The sequence below is a fragment of the Macaca fascicularis genome, chromosome 7 (assembly GCF_037993035.2).
Source record: "Macaca fascicularis isolate 582-1 chromosome 7, T2T-MFA8v1.1".
Lineage (NCBI taxonomy): Eukaryota > Metazoa > Chordata > Mammalia > Primates > Cercopithecidae > Macaca > Macaca fascicularis.
In genome coordinates this window covers 110,372,549-110,389,003 of record NC_088381.1, presented here as the reverse complement: position 1 = coordinate 110,389,003, position 16,455 = coordinate 110,372,549, and the positions used below count along the sequence as shown (strand labels likewise).

General features: G+C 38.6%; 1 pseudogene; it reads right to left on the bottom strand.

Moving 5' to 3' along the window:
• Nucleotides 1-471: 471 nt before the first annotated feature.
• LOC107130278 (calmodulin-like) lies at nucleotides 472-994 on the bottom strand (annotated as a pseudogene).
• Nucleotides 995-16,455: the final 15,461 nt, after the last annotated feature.

The window sequence follows — 16,455 nt, the reverse complement described above, 5'->3', positions numbered from 1 at the left end:
ATCAGCAGATTATCTTTAAGTGGCTAACAACAGTGTAAAAAGCAAGTAACAGGAGGAGAAAATGTTTCCAGTACAAGACAAGCAGTATGAAAAAATAGTATATAAAAACCTGAATAACACACCTTTTTTGCAATAGTGCAACTTTTTAGTGCATATTGTTGACTGTTTATAGTCTACACAGTTACAACTTCACACTTCAACAACATGCTCACAGATCCTAAAGAAACCTACTTTATAAGAAGGCATAACCTAGATATTCCTTCATTTGACCAACTCCATCTAATTTTAGATGTGCAGAATGGCTTAGGTATATATTCAAGTGTAAGCCACATACAACATATCACTTGATCAATATTCTAAAATCAGGTTTCAGGACAATGACATTAAGAGAAAGGAAGAAAACATGGAGGAATGAAGTCCTAACTACTATACATCCATATGGTGTTATTTTTTGACAGTAGTGAAAAGCCTTTACAGATAAGTTACAAAGAAAAAGCAAATAAACAATTTTGTACAAGAAATGTAACACATTCTGTACAATGTCAACTTTGCTGTCATCATTTGTACAAACTCTCCATGCTTTACTTGACGATCACCATCAATATCTGCTTCCCTGATCATTTCATCGCCTTGGTATCTGTTAACTTCTTTCTAAGGTTTATAGGGTGAAGCTCTGTTGCACTAATATAACCATTGCCAACCTTATCAAACACATGGAATGTTTCTTTTTCACTGTCTGGGTCTTTCATTTGTCTTGCCATCATTGTCAGAAATTCGAGAGGGTCAATTGTGCCCTTACCATATCCTCTGCTTCTGTTGGATTCTACCCAAGATACTTCATTACAGTTCTCAATTGCTTTATTGTTACAGTTCCATCATCATCCTTGTCAGATAGAGAAAATATTCCTTTGAATTCTGCAATCTTCTCTCCCATCAGTTGGTCACCTGTGCCGCAAGCACTACTGGTTTCACAGATGCAACCATACAACCTCATGGCTGGCTGGCTGACTCACTCTACTCAGACTCATTTTTTTGTTTGTTTTATTTAGCCTTACATTGCTTTTGTTTCCTTATTTTCCTAAGGTGGAAACTTAGATGATTGATTTGAAATCTCTATTCTTTTCTAATATGTTTTTAATGTTATTATACATTTCTCTTTAAGCAGTGCTTTTGCTGCATCCTACAAATTTTGATATTTTAAATTCATTTTCATTTAATTAAAATTGTTTTTTAAAATTTCCCTTGGTATTCCTTTAGCCATATGTTATTTAGGAGTGTATCATTTAGTCTCCAAATATGCAGTATAGAAAACATTGAAAAATAATTATAAAAATGTGTTATTTTATATTTAAGCAAGAGCAAATTCCAGAGAAACTGTTGCATATATGTAAATATTTAATACCCAAATGATGAAAAAATGTGCAAAAATATTTACCTGTTTTTAGGATAAGGAAGGATATCCTAATCATAGATAAGCAATTTATAGTAAAAATTGATAGGTTTTTAAAATATTTAAATTAACATCAATCTTATGGTGATAGAAGTCAGAGTAGTGGGAGTGGATTAACTTTGGGCTGAGTCACAAGAGGGATTTCTAGAACACAAGTTATATTCCATTCCTTTACTTTGGTAATGGTCACATCACTGTTCATTTTCTGATAATTTATCAACATGCTCATTTCTAATTGTGCACCTTTCTATATGCATAATGTGTTTTAATAAAATGTATACAAATTTAGTAGATCAAGACAACTATAAAATAATCACTGGTAGAAAACGGAATTGTGATATGTTTTATAGAATATGTTAATACTAGGACTATAGAGTTATGTTAATCATTAAGAAAACCATAACCACCTAAGATGATACACAGTTATAAATCTTACATAAATAAATGACAGAAAAATTGAAAATACAGAGACATACATACATATTCAACATCACTTGTAAACAAAAGAAAAAAACTATATAGTTTAAAACAAACATTACTTTTGCATTTAAAATTGGGAAAACAAAGCAAAAATTATATAAAAACATGGATAATTAAAAGTTAAAAAAGATCATTTTATACACTGGAGATTGAAAATTACTACACTTTAAGAAAGAAAAAATGTGCGAAGTATAGAATATAGAACAGTATAATCACAAGCTGGAAGGAAAGAGATGAAATGCATGTGTTGCATATGCAGAAAAATAAACATTATGTAAACATGTATTAACACAAGTGATTATAAATAAGCAATAAGCTTATTGGTAAAGTTTATGTAATTATTATTTAATTATATACAGTTTTTTAGCCATAAAAAGGCACTTTTGGATTTTATATCCAAGTGTGCTAGCAGTAAGATATAGTGTAAGAAAAATAGTCATAAATTTTAAAACGTAAGGTTAGTTTCCGTGAAAGAACCTCATCCAAATCAACCTTACCACTCATTCCAGTCTTTGATATATTCAAAGTATTAGGTCAATTATTCCTTGATTGTATTTCATTTAACATCTAATATTGCAATGCACATTACATATGAAGAATACAAGTAAAAATAATGAACCAAGAAACATTTGTTAAGGCCACAAAAGCAATTTTGGAGAACAACTGAGTCACATTCAAAGTCAGTGCAAAATGTGAAACCAGCACAGATAGAACACTTAACAACTGAGTAAGATAAGCCCAAAGGATGATGACAAAATGGGCAATCATAAGACAATTTCTACTAATAAAAGATACACTTCATGTGGAAATGTATTAAATATATATTTTTTTAAATTGACCTTTTGTATGAAAATACAACAAATGTTAAATATGGATACTGAATAATTCCATAATTAAGCAATATAAAAAGTTGAAATGTTTCCCAATTATTTAATAAAGTCAGAGTAAATGTAATGTAAAATTTCACTTTGTAAATCAGTACTTTTTAAATCAATATTTTCTATAAAAGTCCTCTACAAAATAATTATAGTCCAATCTTACTTATAGGTACAAAATGTTTAATAAAACATTTGCAAATAGAATGCAGATGTATTAAATAAATGAACACTCTGATCAAAGTATGTATCACAGAAAGTTGTTGGTATAAGGAAATATATCAACAAAATCCATTGCTCCAAAAAGACAATACATTACTTTTGGCCTTAAAGAATTATTTATTGCAATAATTGCTTAAGTCATGTCTGATATTTTTTTTTTTTTCTGAATGTCTCAACTTCATTCATTTTCCCCCACTACTTGATATAAAGTGTTGGTTCTGATTTGTGTGATTTTACTTTAGTTTTATCAAACAGCAACAGTGATAATCCCAAATTTTTATTTGAATTAGGTGGTTGGGAGCATTGGTTTTGAAATCCTAGTTAGATACTTGCCTTTTGCTTTTGCCAATTTTTTCAGCACTTTTTTGTTTGTTTGTTTTGTGTGTGTTTCAATTTCTTCATTTGTCTTATAATATTTTTCCTTCCCAATAAGTTTATTGTTACTTACATTTTTAAAAGAGTTATTTATTTAATCAGTGTTTCCAATTGTAGCAGTTGTTCGAAATATTTTACTCCAAGTCTTAATGTTCTCTTCAAATTTGAAAATATATTTTATAATTTACTTGTCTTTCTTCTGTGTTTTCTTTTATTACATTTGTCTCTTTTATTTGAAGAACCTGTTCTTGGTCTTAGCTATCAGTTCTACGAAAGATAGGTTTATTTTTCTCATTATACATTTTCTTTATCTTTTTACATCACCACCCAGGTAGTAAGCATAGTACTCAATAAAGTAATTTTTTAATCCTCAACTTTCTCCTTCTTTCACACTCGAGTAAGGCCCTGTGTCTACTATTTCTTTATTTGTGTCCATATGTACTCAATGTTCTCACTAAGAGAACATGAGATGTTTTGTTTTCTGTTTCTGTCTTACTTCACTTAGTATAATGGCCTCTAGTTTCATCCATGTTTCTGCAAACGACACAATCTCGTTCCATTCTAATGGCTGCATAGTATGGATGGCAGTGGCGGCCCATCTGGAAAAGCCACTGCCGTGTCACTGACTGCAGTCAGGGAGGCAGGGCCAGGTCTGCGTACTTGCGTACTCCATGGAGTTGGCAGGAGCTGGGAACAGGTGAAGCCCCACCCCCTTTCAACTTACAGCGATGGGATTCCCGCCCTTTTGGGCAGGTGCAGCTGCTCAGTCATGGCTGTGGACCCGGACACCTCCGCATTCTCAGAGGCTTAGGAAGCGCCCCCTTCCCTGCAGACTCAGAAGTGTCTGCTCCCACTTCCTGGCCTCTCCGCACTCCCGAAACCCACTCCAATTTTGGAAGGCAGCTGTGCTCACCACTATACCACCAACTCCCCACTCCAATTTTGGAGCAAAGTTGTGGCTGAGCCCGGGTGCTGTCACAACCTGGTGGGTGTGCATGTGCTCAGGGCAGTGCTGACACACCAGCACCGTGCTGCCTCAGCCCTCTCCAGACATGGGAAACAAAGGAGCACAGGAGGGAGGCTGAAGTGGGACTAAAGGTGATTAGGTGTGAGTCTGCAGGCACCCCTCCACACGAACAGCCTGGGCACTGTGGGGCACCATAGATGGCAGATTAATGGCGGCAGGAGGCAGACAGGCTCCTGGGAAGAAAAGGGCAGGTGCCCAGTTAAACCCCACCTTGGGACCAGGCTGCCGGTTCTGCAGACCAGAGTGAGAACTTAGGGTCCTTTTTCCAGGCCCGCCCATGACTGCCCATGGACCAATCAGCATGCACTTCCTCCTCTCTGAAGCTCCTAACAATCCTGGACTCAGCCCCACTCCAGGAGACAACAGAAAGACCTGCCTGCAGAGAGGAGCTCCCAACTGTGGGTCTCCTCTCTGCTGAGAGCAGAGCAGGTGATGGGATGACCTGACAGCAGAGAGGAGCTACCCACCGGGAGTCTCCTCTGAGCTGTTCTGTTGCTCAATAGAGCATCTCTTTCTCTTGCTCACCCTCCACTTGTCCATGTATATCATTCTTCCTGAACACGAAACAAGAATTCAGGACCTGCTTAATGGCAGGGCTGAAAGAGCTGTAACACAAACAGCGCTGAAACATGCCCTTTGCTTGCCACTTTGCAGGCAACAAGAAAAAAACAACAGAAGAGCTGCAGCTCTTTCGGGAGCCCAGACCTAGGAGCTCCCCATACCAGGGCTGTGACACCCTGTTTGGGGCTCTGCAGTTCCTGGCATCTCCAAGCTCCCGGGTGTCACTGTGTTTCATGCTGCCAGCTGTGGAAGCTGCTTGCAAAACGCCTGGTCCCTCTGCAGTCTCACAGAGAGCTGGGACCCCTGCTGGTGCCTGGAGCTGCCTACCACGCTGCAGCTGGTGTGCCTGGCTGTGCTCAGTGGCCGGACCCCATGCTCACTTGCTCACACATCATTCACTACTCTGTGCCTGGCTTGCCTTTGGCAGCATGGGATCCAGGCCAGTAGCATGAGCCAAGCACAGTCTGCCAAGTCGACTAGGTAGAACAAGCCCAGCAGGCCTGAGCAAAACTTGGGCAAAGGTGCCACCAGCCACAGAGGTTTCCAGCCAGAAGAGTGAAACTGCAAGGACCCTGTAACAGTATTCCATGGGGTATATGTACCACATTTTCTTTATGCAGTCTACCATTGATGGGGATTTAGGTTGATTCCATGTCTTTGGTATTGTGCATAGTGCTGCAATGAATATACACATAAATGTGTCTTTATGGTAGAATGATTTATAATCCTTTCGATATATACCCAATAATGGAATCGCTAGGTCAAATGCATTTTCTGCTTCGAGTTCTTTGAGAAATTGCCAAAATGCTTTCCACAATGGCTGAACCAACTTATATTCCAACCAGAAGTGCAAAAGCATTCCTTTGTCTCTGCAACCTCGCCAGCATCAAATATTGTTTGACTTTTTATTAATGGCCATTTTGACGGGTATGAGATAGTATCTCACTGTGGTTTTGATTTGCATTTCTTTAGTGATTAGTGATGTGGAGCATGTTGAGCATTTTTTAATATTCTTGTTTGCTATATGTATGTCTTCTTTCAAAAAGTGTCTGTCAATATACTTTGCCCACTTGTTAATGTGGCTATTTGTTTTGTTCTTGTAAATTTGTCAAACTTTTGTATAGATTCTGGATACTAGATCTTTGCTAGATGATTAGTTTGCAAATATTTTCTTCCATTCTGTAGGATTTCTGTTTACTCTACTGAAAGTTTCATTTGCTGTGCAGAAGCTCTTTAATTAGGTACCCTTTGTCAATTTCTAATTTTTTTGTGATTGCTTTTAATGTCTTTGTCATGAAATATTTGCCAGATCCTATATCCAGAATAGTATTTTCTAGGTTATCTTTTAGAGTTTTATGGCTTTAGGGTGTACATCTAGCTTTTTATTCCACTGCAAGTTGATCATTGTATGTAATGTAAGGAAGAGGTCCAGTTTCAATTGTCTGCATATGGCTAGCCAGTTAGCCCAGCTCCATTTATTGAGTAGGAAGTAATTTGCTCATTTATTTTTATTTCAGTTTTGTCAAAGATCAAATAATTGTAGGTGTTCAGCATTATTTCTAGGCTCTCTACTCTGTTCTGTTGGTTATGTGTCTGTTTTGTACCATTACCATGCTGTTTTGGTTACTGTAGCCTTGTAGTGTAGTTAGAAGTTGGGTAATGTAATGCCTCCAGCTTTGTTCTTTTTGCTTAGGATTCCCTTGTCAATTCAAGCTATTTTGGTTATATACGAGCTTTAAAAATTCTTTTTCTGATTATGTGAAGAATATCATTGGTAGTTTGATAAGAATAACATTGAATCTGTCAATTGCTTTGAGCAGTATCATCATTTAAATATAACATTGATTCTTTCTAGCCATGAGCATGAAATGTTTTTCCATTTGTTTATGTAAACTTTAATTTCTTTCAGCAGTGTTTTGTAATTCTCATTGTAGAGATCTTTCACCTCTCAGGTGGCTATATTCCTAGATATTTTATTCCTTTCATGGCTACCTGGACTGGGATTGTGTTCTTGATTCAGCTCTCAGCTTGGAAGTTGTTGGTGTATAGAAATGCTACCGATTTTCGCACATTGACTTTTTATCCTGAAGCTTTGCTGAAATTGTTTATCAGGTCAAAGAGTTTGGGGCAAAGGCTATCAAAAAGGGATAGTTTGACCTCCTTTCTTCCTATTTGGATATCTTTTATTTCTTTATTTTGCCTGTGACTCTGGCCAGGATTTCCAGTGCTATGTTGAATAAAAGTGGTGAGAAACGTCATCCTTGTCCTGTTCTGTTTTTCAAGGGAAATGCTTCCAGCTTTTGCCCATTCAGTGTAATGTTGGCTATGGGTTTGTCATAAATGGCTCTAATTATTTTTAAGCATGTTCCTTTAATGCCTAATTTGTTAAGGGTTTTTAATAAGAAAGGATGTTTAATTATATGTAAAGTCTTTTCTGCATCTATTGAGATGAACTTTTTTTGTATTTAGTTCTATTTATGTGATGAATCACATTTATTGATTTGTGTATGTTGAACCAATCTTGCATACCAGGGAAAAAGCCAACTATTTCCTGGTTTATTAACTTTTTGATGAGTTGCTGGATTCAGTTTGCTAGTATTTTGTTGAGTATTTCTGCATCTATGTTCATTAAGGATATTGGCCTGAAGTTTGTTGTTGTTGTTGTTGTTGTTGTTGTGTCTCTGACTGGTTTGGTATCAAGATGATGGTGATCTCATAGAATGAGTTAGGTCTCACAGAATTCTCATTTTTTTGGAATAGTTTCAGTAGGAATGGCACCAGGTCTTCTTTATATATCTAGTAGAATTCAGTTGTAAATCCATCTGTCCTAGATTTATTCTGGTTGGTAGACTTTTTATTACTAATTCAATTTTGCAAATCATTATTAGTTTGTTCAGGGATTCAATTACTTTTTGTTTCATTATTGGGAGGTTGTGTGTTTCCCAAACTTTATCCATTTCTTTTGGGACTTCTTGCTTGGGTGCATAGAGGTGTTCATAATAGTTTCTGAGTGTTTTTTTATACTTCTATGGGGTTAATGTTAATGTTCCCTTTGCCATTTCTGATTGTGTTTATTTGGATTTACTCTTTTTTTTTATTAGTCTAGTTAGAGGTCTATCTTATTTATTCATTCACAAAAACAATTTGTGGATTCATTGATCTTTTATTATATTTTATTGTATGTGTCTCAATTTCCTTCACTTCAGCTCTGATATTAGTAAATTTTTTTCTCCTTGCTTTAGGGTTCATTTGCTCCTGTTTTTCTAGTTCGTCTACATGTGATGTTAGGTTGTTAGTTTTAGATCTTTCTAACATTGTGATGTTGGCATTTAGCACTGTAAAGTTCCCTCTTAAGACTATTTTAATTGTGTCCTAGAGAGTCTGATAGTTTGTGTCTTTGCTCTCATTTGTTTCAAAGAATTTGTTAATTTCTGCCTTAAATTCATTGTTTACCCAAAGGTCATTTAGAATCAAGATGTTTAACTTTCATATAATTGTAGGGTTTGAGTGATTTTCTTAGCATTAATTTCTATTTTTTTATTGTGCTATGGTCTTAGAATGTGATTGGAATGGTTTAAGATTTTCTTTTCTTTGTTTTCTCCTGAGGATTATTTTATGTCCAATTCTCTGGGTTATTTCAGAATATTTGCCATGTGGTGATGAAAAGAATATATAATCTGCTGTGTTTGATTGGACAGGTCTGTAGGTGTCTATTATATCCATTTGGTCAAGTGTTGTGTTCAGGTCCTGAATATTTTAATTAATTTTCTGCCTCAGTGATATGTCTAACACTGTAAGTAAAATGTCCAAGTCCCCCACTGTTACTTTGTGAAAATCTAAATCTCTTTGTAGGTCTCTCCATTAGTCAAGGTTCTCTAGATGGACAGAACTAACGGGACAGATGTACATATAAAGGGGAGTTTACGAAGGAGTATTGACTCACATCATCACAAGGTGAGGTCCCACAATAGGCCATCTGCAAACTGAGGAACAAGGAAGCCAGTCTGAGTCCCAAACCTCATAAGTAGGGAAGACAACAGTGCAGCCTTCAGTCTGTTGTTGAAGGTACAAGAATCCCAAAGCTGAAGAACTGGGAATCCAAAGTTCAATGGCAGGAAGCATCCAGCATGGGAGAAAGACGGAGTCCAGAAGACTCAGCAAGTCTGCTCTTTTCATTCCTGCTTTTATGCTGACAGCTGATGATGTGGTGCCCACCCAGATTAAGGGTGGATCTGCTTCTCCCAGTCCACTGACTCAAATGTGAATCTCCTGTGGCAACACCCTCACAGACACACCCAGGAAGAATTATTTGCATCCTTCAATCCAATCAAGTTGACACTCAATATTAACCATTACAGTCTCTAAGAACTTGCTCTATAAATCTGGGTGCTCCTGTGTTGGGGCTTCTTTTTGAATTGAACTCTTTACCATTATGTAATTCTCTTCTTTGTCTTTTTTTTTTTTTTTTTTTTGTCTTTGTTGGTTTTAAGTCTGTTTTGTCTGAAATAAGAATAGCAGCCCTGTCTGTTCATTTTTCCTTCCTTCCTTCCTCCCTCCCTCCCTCCCTCCCTCCCTCCCTCCCTTTCTTTCTTTCTTTCTTTCTTTCTTTCTTTCTTTCTTTCTTTCTTTCTTTCTTTCTTTCTTTCTTTCTTTCTTTCTTTCTTTCTTTCTTTCTTTCTTTCTTCTCTTTCTTTCTTTCTTTCTTTCTTTTTCTTTCTTTCTTTCTCTTTCCTTCTTTCTCTTTCCTTCCTTCCTTCCTTCCTTCCTCTTTCTTTCTTTCTTTCTTTCTTTCTTTCTTTCTTTCTTTCTTTCTTTTTCTTTATTTGCTAGATTCTTCTCAATCCCTTTACTTTGAGATTATGAGTGTCATTGCATGGGCAGTAAGTCTCTTGAAGATTGTCTATCATTGGTCTTGGTTCTTTATCTAGCATGTTAGTCTATGCCTTTAAATTGTGGCATTTACCCCATTTACTTTCAAGGTTAATATTTTTATGTGTGAATTTGATCCTGTTCTTGTGTTGTTAGCTGGTTGTTATGCAGACTTTTTTGTATGGTTGCTTTATAGAGTCAATGGTCTATTTACTGAAGTGTGTTTTTGTAGTGGCTGGCAATGGCCTTTCTTTTCCATATTTGGCACTCCTTTTAAGGCAGGTCTGGTGGTAATGGACTCCTTTAGTAGTTCTTGTCTGAAATGGATCTTATTTCTCTTTCACTTTTGAAGCTTAGTTTAGCTGGATATGAAATTATTGGTTGAAAATTCTTTTTTGTAAGAATGTTGAGCATAATCCCCCAATCTCTTCTGGCTTCTTGCATTTCTGCTGAACATTTTGCTGTTAGCCTGATGAGGTTCCCTTCGAAGGTTACCTGCCCCTTCTCTCTAGCTAGCTTTAACATTTTTTCATTCACTTTAACCTTGGAGAGTCTGATGATGATGTGTCTTGTGAATGTTTTTTATTGTTGTTTAGTGTCCCTCAGGGCATCTCTGCATTTCCTGAATTTGAATGTTGGCCTCTCTAGCCAATTTCCAGAAATTTTCATGGATGAAATCCTCAAATATATTTTCCAAATGACTTGTTTTCTCCACATCTCTTCCAGGGAAGCCAATGAGTCATAGATTTGGTCTCTTTACATAATCCCATATTTCTCAGAAGTTTCGTTTTTTGTTTTTTTTTTTTTTGGGTCTGAATGAGTTAGTTCAGAAAGCCAGCCTTCTAGCTCTGAGATTCTTTCCTCAGCTTGGTGTATTCTGCTATAATACTTGCAATTACATTATGAAATTCTTCTAAAATGTTCTCCATACTCTATCAGATTGGGTTGGTTATTTCTTATTATGGCCATTTTGTCTATCAGCTCTCCTATATCTTTCTATTGTAATCCTTGGATTGTGTGTCAACTTTCTCCTGAATCTCAATGATATTCATTCCTACCCATATTTGGAATTCTATTTCTGTCATTTCTGTCATTTAAACCTGAATAACTATCCAAGCTGGGGAACTGGTGCAGTCATTTGGAGGAAAAAAAGACACTTTATATTTTTGAGTTGCCAGGGTTCTTGTGCTGGTTCTTTATCATCTCTGTGGGCTGATATAGCTTCAACTATGTTGTAATTTGAGTATAGTCAGTTGGCATTCTTTCTGCATGTTTTAAGAATACTGAGGCTTTGTGCAGGATCTTTATCTGTAGCTGAGTTATTGTTCTTGATTTCCCAGAGGAGTATATTAGCAAAGTATTTTTGGTGTTGAAGCTTGGGCTGGGATCCAGTAGACGGTGCCTCAGCATAATGGCCAGAAGGTAGGCTCTAGCTCAGCCATGTGAGTCCTCTATATTTCTTCTTGATTGCAGCCGTGCTCCCTCTCAATGCTCTAAAAGTATGGACTCCTCTCCCACTCAAGGGCTGGCTGCAGATCTCGGCTTGGCACTCCTGGGCTGCACACCACTACCCTGGGGTAAGCTCAGGCTTTATGCTTCTTCCCCAGCTTGGAGACAGCAGGGGAAGGAACCTTGGCAGTGGCTATGCCAGATGGTGTGTCACTGTCTTTTGGGGCTCCACCCCAGAGAAATGCAGAGCCACTGCCAGTCAGTGCATTTCACCTGGGATGGGGTGGCTGCATTGAGGCCTCAAGCTGGGGAGTCTTGCCTGGTGATGACTGAGGTGGGGGGCCCTTACTGGGGGACTGACTGGCCTCTTCTCCTTAGGGTGGCTGTGGCCTGCTGGATGTGTGGTTAAAGCACTCAGGGTCTTTGGTACTTTTTCAGTTTGAGGGCGGGAAGGGCAGTACCACTGTAGCAGCAGTGGCAGAGAGGCTGTTGGTTGCCTTTGAGAGCTCCACCCGAGAAAAATGCAGAGCCGCTGTTACTAGGGATGTTTAGCCAGAGGGTGGGACAGCTGCTCTACTGGCACTGGTGATCTGAGTTAGGACCCCCACTGCTGAAGGGTATTGGGTTCTGGATCACAGCAAGGAGAGACTGGGCTACTCTTGTATGGCGACTGGGTCATGCTAGCAGTGCAAGTGAAGCCCTCAGGCCCTTTGTTTCTTCTCCAGGTCAAGAGCAGCAGGGCAGAACCACCATCATGGCAGTGCCAGAGGGGTGATCACTTGCCTCTAGGAGCCCCTTCTCTGGGAAAGAAACACAGAGCCACTGTTTGTGGAAATCCTCAACTAGGGTGGGAGAGCTGTTCTGCTATCCCAAGCCATGGGCCTTGCTTGCTAAAGAGTGTGGGCGGGAGACTCATAAGGAAGAGAGACTGGGCTCCTTTTCACATGGTGCCTGCAGTACGCTGGAGGTTCTAATGGAGCCTGGACCAGACCTATTTTTCCTTTCCCAGACCAAGGGCAGTCAGGGAGGTACCACTCCAGCCGCAGTGACAATGGGGCTATGGGTTGTCTCTAGGATTTCATCTTCAGTGAAATGCAGAGCTACCACCCACTCAAGTGGTCAGGAGGGGATAGGGTGATTGCGCAAGGGCTCAGGTCAAGAGCCACTGCCCAGTGAAGAGTAGTGGATGTGGGGATGTTTGTGAAAAACAATCTGTCTGCTTTTCTATAAGGTGTCTGTGCTGTACTAGGGGTCTGCATCAGTCCCCCACTACTTGCTACCTCCCGAGCCTGAGGACAATGAGAGGGAGCACTGCGGGGCAGCATAAATGGTGGTCTACTTCCTCCCTCTGAGAGCTCTCTTACAGAAAAGCACAGAGCTGCTATCAGCCTGAGAGCCAAGGCACGGAGTTGCTGAGATGCCAGGTTATTAGGCCCTGCTCAGCAAGGAGTAATAGGGATAGGAACCTGCATGGGAAACAGTCTGGTTACTTTTTTGTAAGGTGGCTGCGCTGTGCTGGGGTGCCATGATACTTCCTAATTACTGCCTACCCTCCAGAGCCTGAGGACAACAAGATGGGGCCTGCCAAGCAGCAGAAAACTGTGGCTATCTCTGCCTCTGGAGCTCTGTCCCATGGCAGCAAGAGCTATTGCCAGCCTGAGCACCTAAGCAGTGGATGGCTGAGGTCCCACATCAGGAGACCCTGCCCTGAGAAGAAGCAGGGGTCAGGATCTTGTGCGGAAAACAGTCTGGCTGCTTTTTTGTAAGGCAGCTGCACTGTGCTGGGTGTCCGCAATAGTTCCTAATCGCCCTGTGCCTTCCTGAACCTGAGGGTAACTAGAGGGAGACTTGCAGAGCAGCAAAAATGGTGGCCTGCGTCTCCTTCTGAGAGCTCTACCCCAGGGAAGTTCCTGAACCTGAGGGTAACTAGAGGGAGACTTGCAGAGCAGCAAAAATGGTGGCCTGCGTCTCCTTCTGAGAGCTCCACCCCAGCGAAGTACAGAGCTGTCCCTGGCCCAAGAACTCAAGCAGGGCTGAAGTGACCTCACTAGCATCACAGGCTAGAGGACCTTATCCTGCAAAGTGCTTCAGAGGCCTTCAGCCCATCACTGCTCAGCCCCATGGATTTGGCCCCTTTCCTGGAGGAGTAGAGGGAGTCTGGTCTCTCATGTTAACTGAGCTGCAGCTGCTGGGGCCATGGTGCCTGGGGATGCAAGGCTCTCAGGACTCCATGTATGCCTGAGCAGTGGCTCTTCCCATACTCCATGTAGCTCTCCGTGTCAGTCTGGAGGCCCCTGTGTTGGGGACCATGGATGCATCCCCCCGACCCCAGGAATGCAGAGGTCTGTGGCAGAATTTTGGGTCCCTGAAGACTCATATTCACTGCTTCCGTGTAGTGGGCAGACATCTCCAGCTCCATGCCACTTCTAGGCGGACTGTTGTTCTGTCTTGCTCTTCTCTGTTATGCATAGGTCAAGCTGTTTCCCGGATGAATCATAGTGTGTCAGCATGTCTGTTCCGGGTGAAGAACTAGTGTCCACTCATCACTCTTTCTTTTCTTGGTAAGAGCCAAGCACACAAGCCATTTCTAGTCAGCCATCTTGGCCTGACATTTGCTATTTTCTAGTTTACGTAAGGCAGCCCTTATCCATGCAACAATTCCTAAATCATCTGAGTAATTTTCTTCCTTCCTCAAAGTTTCAGTATTAGTTTCTAGCAATACTTTATTATTGATATAAGAAAGTTATAAAACTGTTATTTTAGAAATTAAAATATTTTATGGTATAGATTATGAGCAATATTTGAAAATACATTTCTCATCGTTAAGGTACAACATTATAACAATGCACAGTTATTTATGAAAACATTAAATAATTCAAGTTAAATCCTTAATAATTTACTTTTGTCTCCTTGACCTACAGAGTATTATGGTAATGCATAACATTTTAATATTACTGAGGTGTTTCCTTATATTTCTGACAATACTTTCTTTTTATAGAATGATGCTATATAATTCTATGTATAGAGTTTCACGACTCTCATGGTTCTACCTTGTATCAATATGCAATTAACCGTTTTGTACAATTTTTTATTTGGGTGATAATACCTAACATGAGACCTACCTTCTTAAATGTTGAGGTACACATACAATATTGTTAACTAGAACAATATTGTACAGCAGATCTCTAGAAGTTATCATCTTGGATAACTTAAACTTTGTAGCCTTTGAGTAGCAATGCCCTATGTCCTCCTCCCTCCAGCCCCTGGCAATCACCATTCTACATTCTACTCTTTGCCTCTGTGACAGTTCACTACTTTAGGTAGCTCATATATGTGGAATCAAGCTGTATGTGTCTTTCTGTGGCTGCTTATTTAACTTAGAATAATGTCCTCCAGGTGTTTCTATGTTGTTGCATATACAAGGATTTCTTTCTTTATTAAGGTGGAATATTATTCTATATACCTGGAATATTATATGTAGAATATTATTTAACTTCATAAAGAATGGATAAAGAAAATGTGATTCTTCATTCATTCACACATTGATGAACATTCAGGCTGTTTCTGGATCTTGTCCATTGTGAATAATGCTGCAATGAACATGGGAGTGCCTGTTGTGAGATGATTTCAATTCTTTTGAAAATATATGTAGAAGTGTGATTGCTGGATAAATGATAGCTCGATTTTTAAGTTTTGAAGAACTTTTTCTATAGCAGCTGTAGCATTTTGCATTCTCACCAATAGTGTTCAAAATTTCTAATTTCCTTACAACCCTTGCCAACCTTATCTTTAAAAAATATAGCCATTCTAACTCGTGTGAGGTGATATCTGTTGTGGTTTAATTTTCATTTCCCTGGTGAATTGTGATGATGAGCAACTTTTCGTATACTTGTTGACCATTTGTTTTCTTACCATTAACATAATTTTTCTACTATTAATGAAGTTATTTGATTTTCTTTTGCTATTGAGCCCTACCAGTTTCTTATGTGTTTTGCGTATTAATACGTTATCAGATATACAGTTTATACCAACTCAAGTGGTCAGGAGGGGATAGGATGTTTACAAATGTTTGTCCCATTTCTTAGGTTGCCTTTTCACTCTGTTGATTTTTTTTTTTTTTTTTTTTTTTTTTTTTTGCTGTACACAGTTTTTTAGTTTGATGTTGTCCTACCTGTGTATTTTTAATTTTGTTTTTTGTGCTTTTGGTGACACATCAAAGAAATTACGCTGAGGCCAATATCATGAAGCTTTTCCTCTATGTTTTTTCTAGGAGCTTTATAGTTTTAGGTTTTACAAATGTGTACTCTGAAAACTACAGGGCATTGATGAAATAAATTAAAGAAGAGAAAAGTAAATGGAGAGACACACAGTGTTCATAGATTAGAAGACTTGACATTGTTGAAACACCTATGTTACCCACAGCAATCTTCAGACTCAATAAAATTCCTATCAAAACCCAATGTCATTTTTACAGAAACAGAAAAAAATACTGAATTTTACATGGAACTACAAAATATCTGAACACCCAAAGCAGTCTTAAGAAAGAACAGGAAAGTTGGAAGTACCACACTGTTGGATTTCAAAATATATTACAAAGCAACAGTAATTATAACAGCATGGCGGTGGAATAGAATAGAGAGATCAGAAGGAAACCCATGCATATACAGTCAGCTGATCTTCAGCTGGAATATTCTTCAATCAAGAATACACAAATGAGAAGACATAGTCTTTTTAATAAATTTCATTGAGAAAACTAATTCTCCTCATGCAAAACGATGAAATTAGACACTTACATTACTTTACACACAAAAATAAAGTCAAAAGACATTACAGACTTGGACACATAGCTTTTCTGGACCTTAGCTTTCTCATGTATAAATTTTTTCATCTATGAGATGTGGGTATGGATAGTACAAAGTGTATATAGAGCCATAAGTATATTTACTCTGTGTGTGTGTGTGTGTGTGTGTGTATATATGTCAGGCAGTGCTTTGGAAAATAATAAACTAGAAGGAACGATAAAAAGGATGTCTAAGAGGTGGCAATACTCTATTTTTTAATGTTGGTCAGGCTGTATATCTACAATAGTACAACATTTGAGAAGTCAGTAAGAAATAAGAGGAGTAATGTATGTTATGCTCCTAACA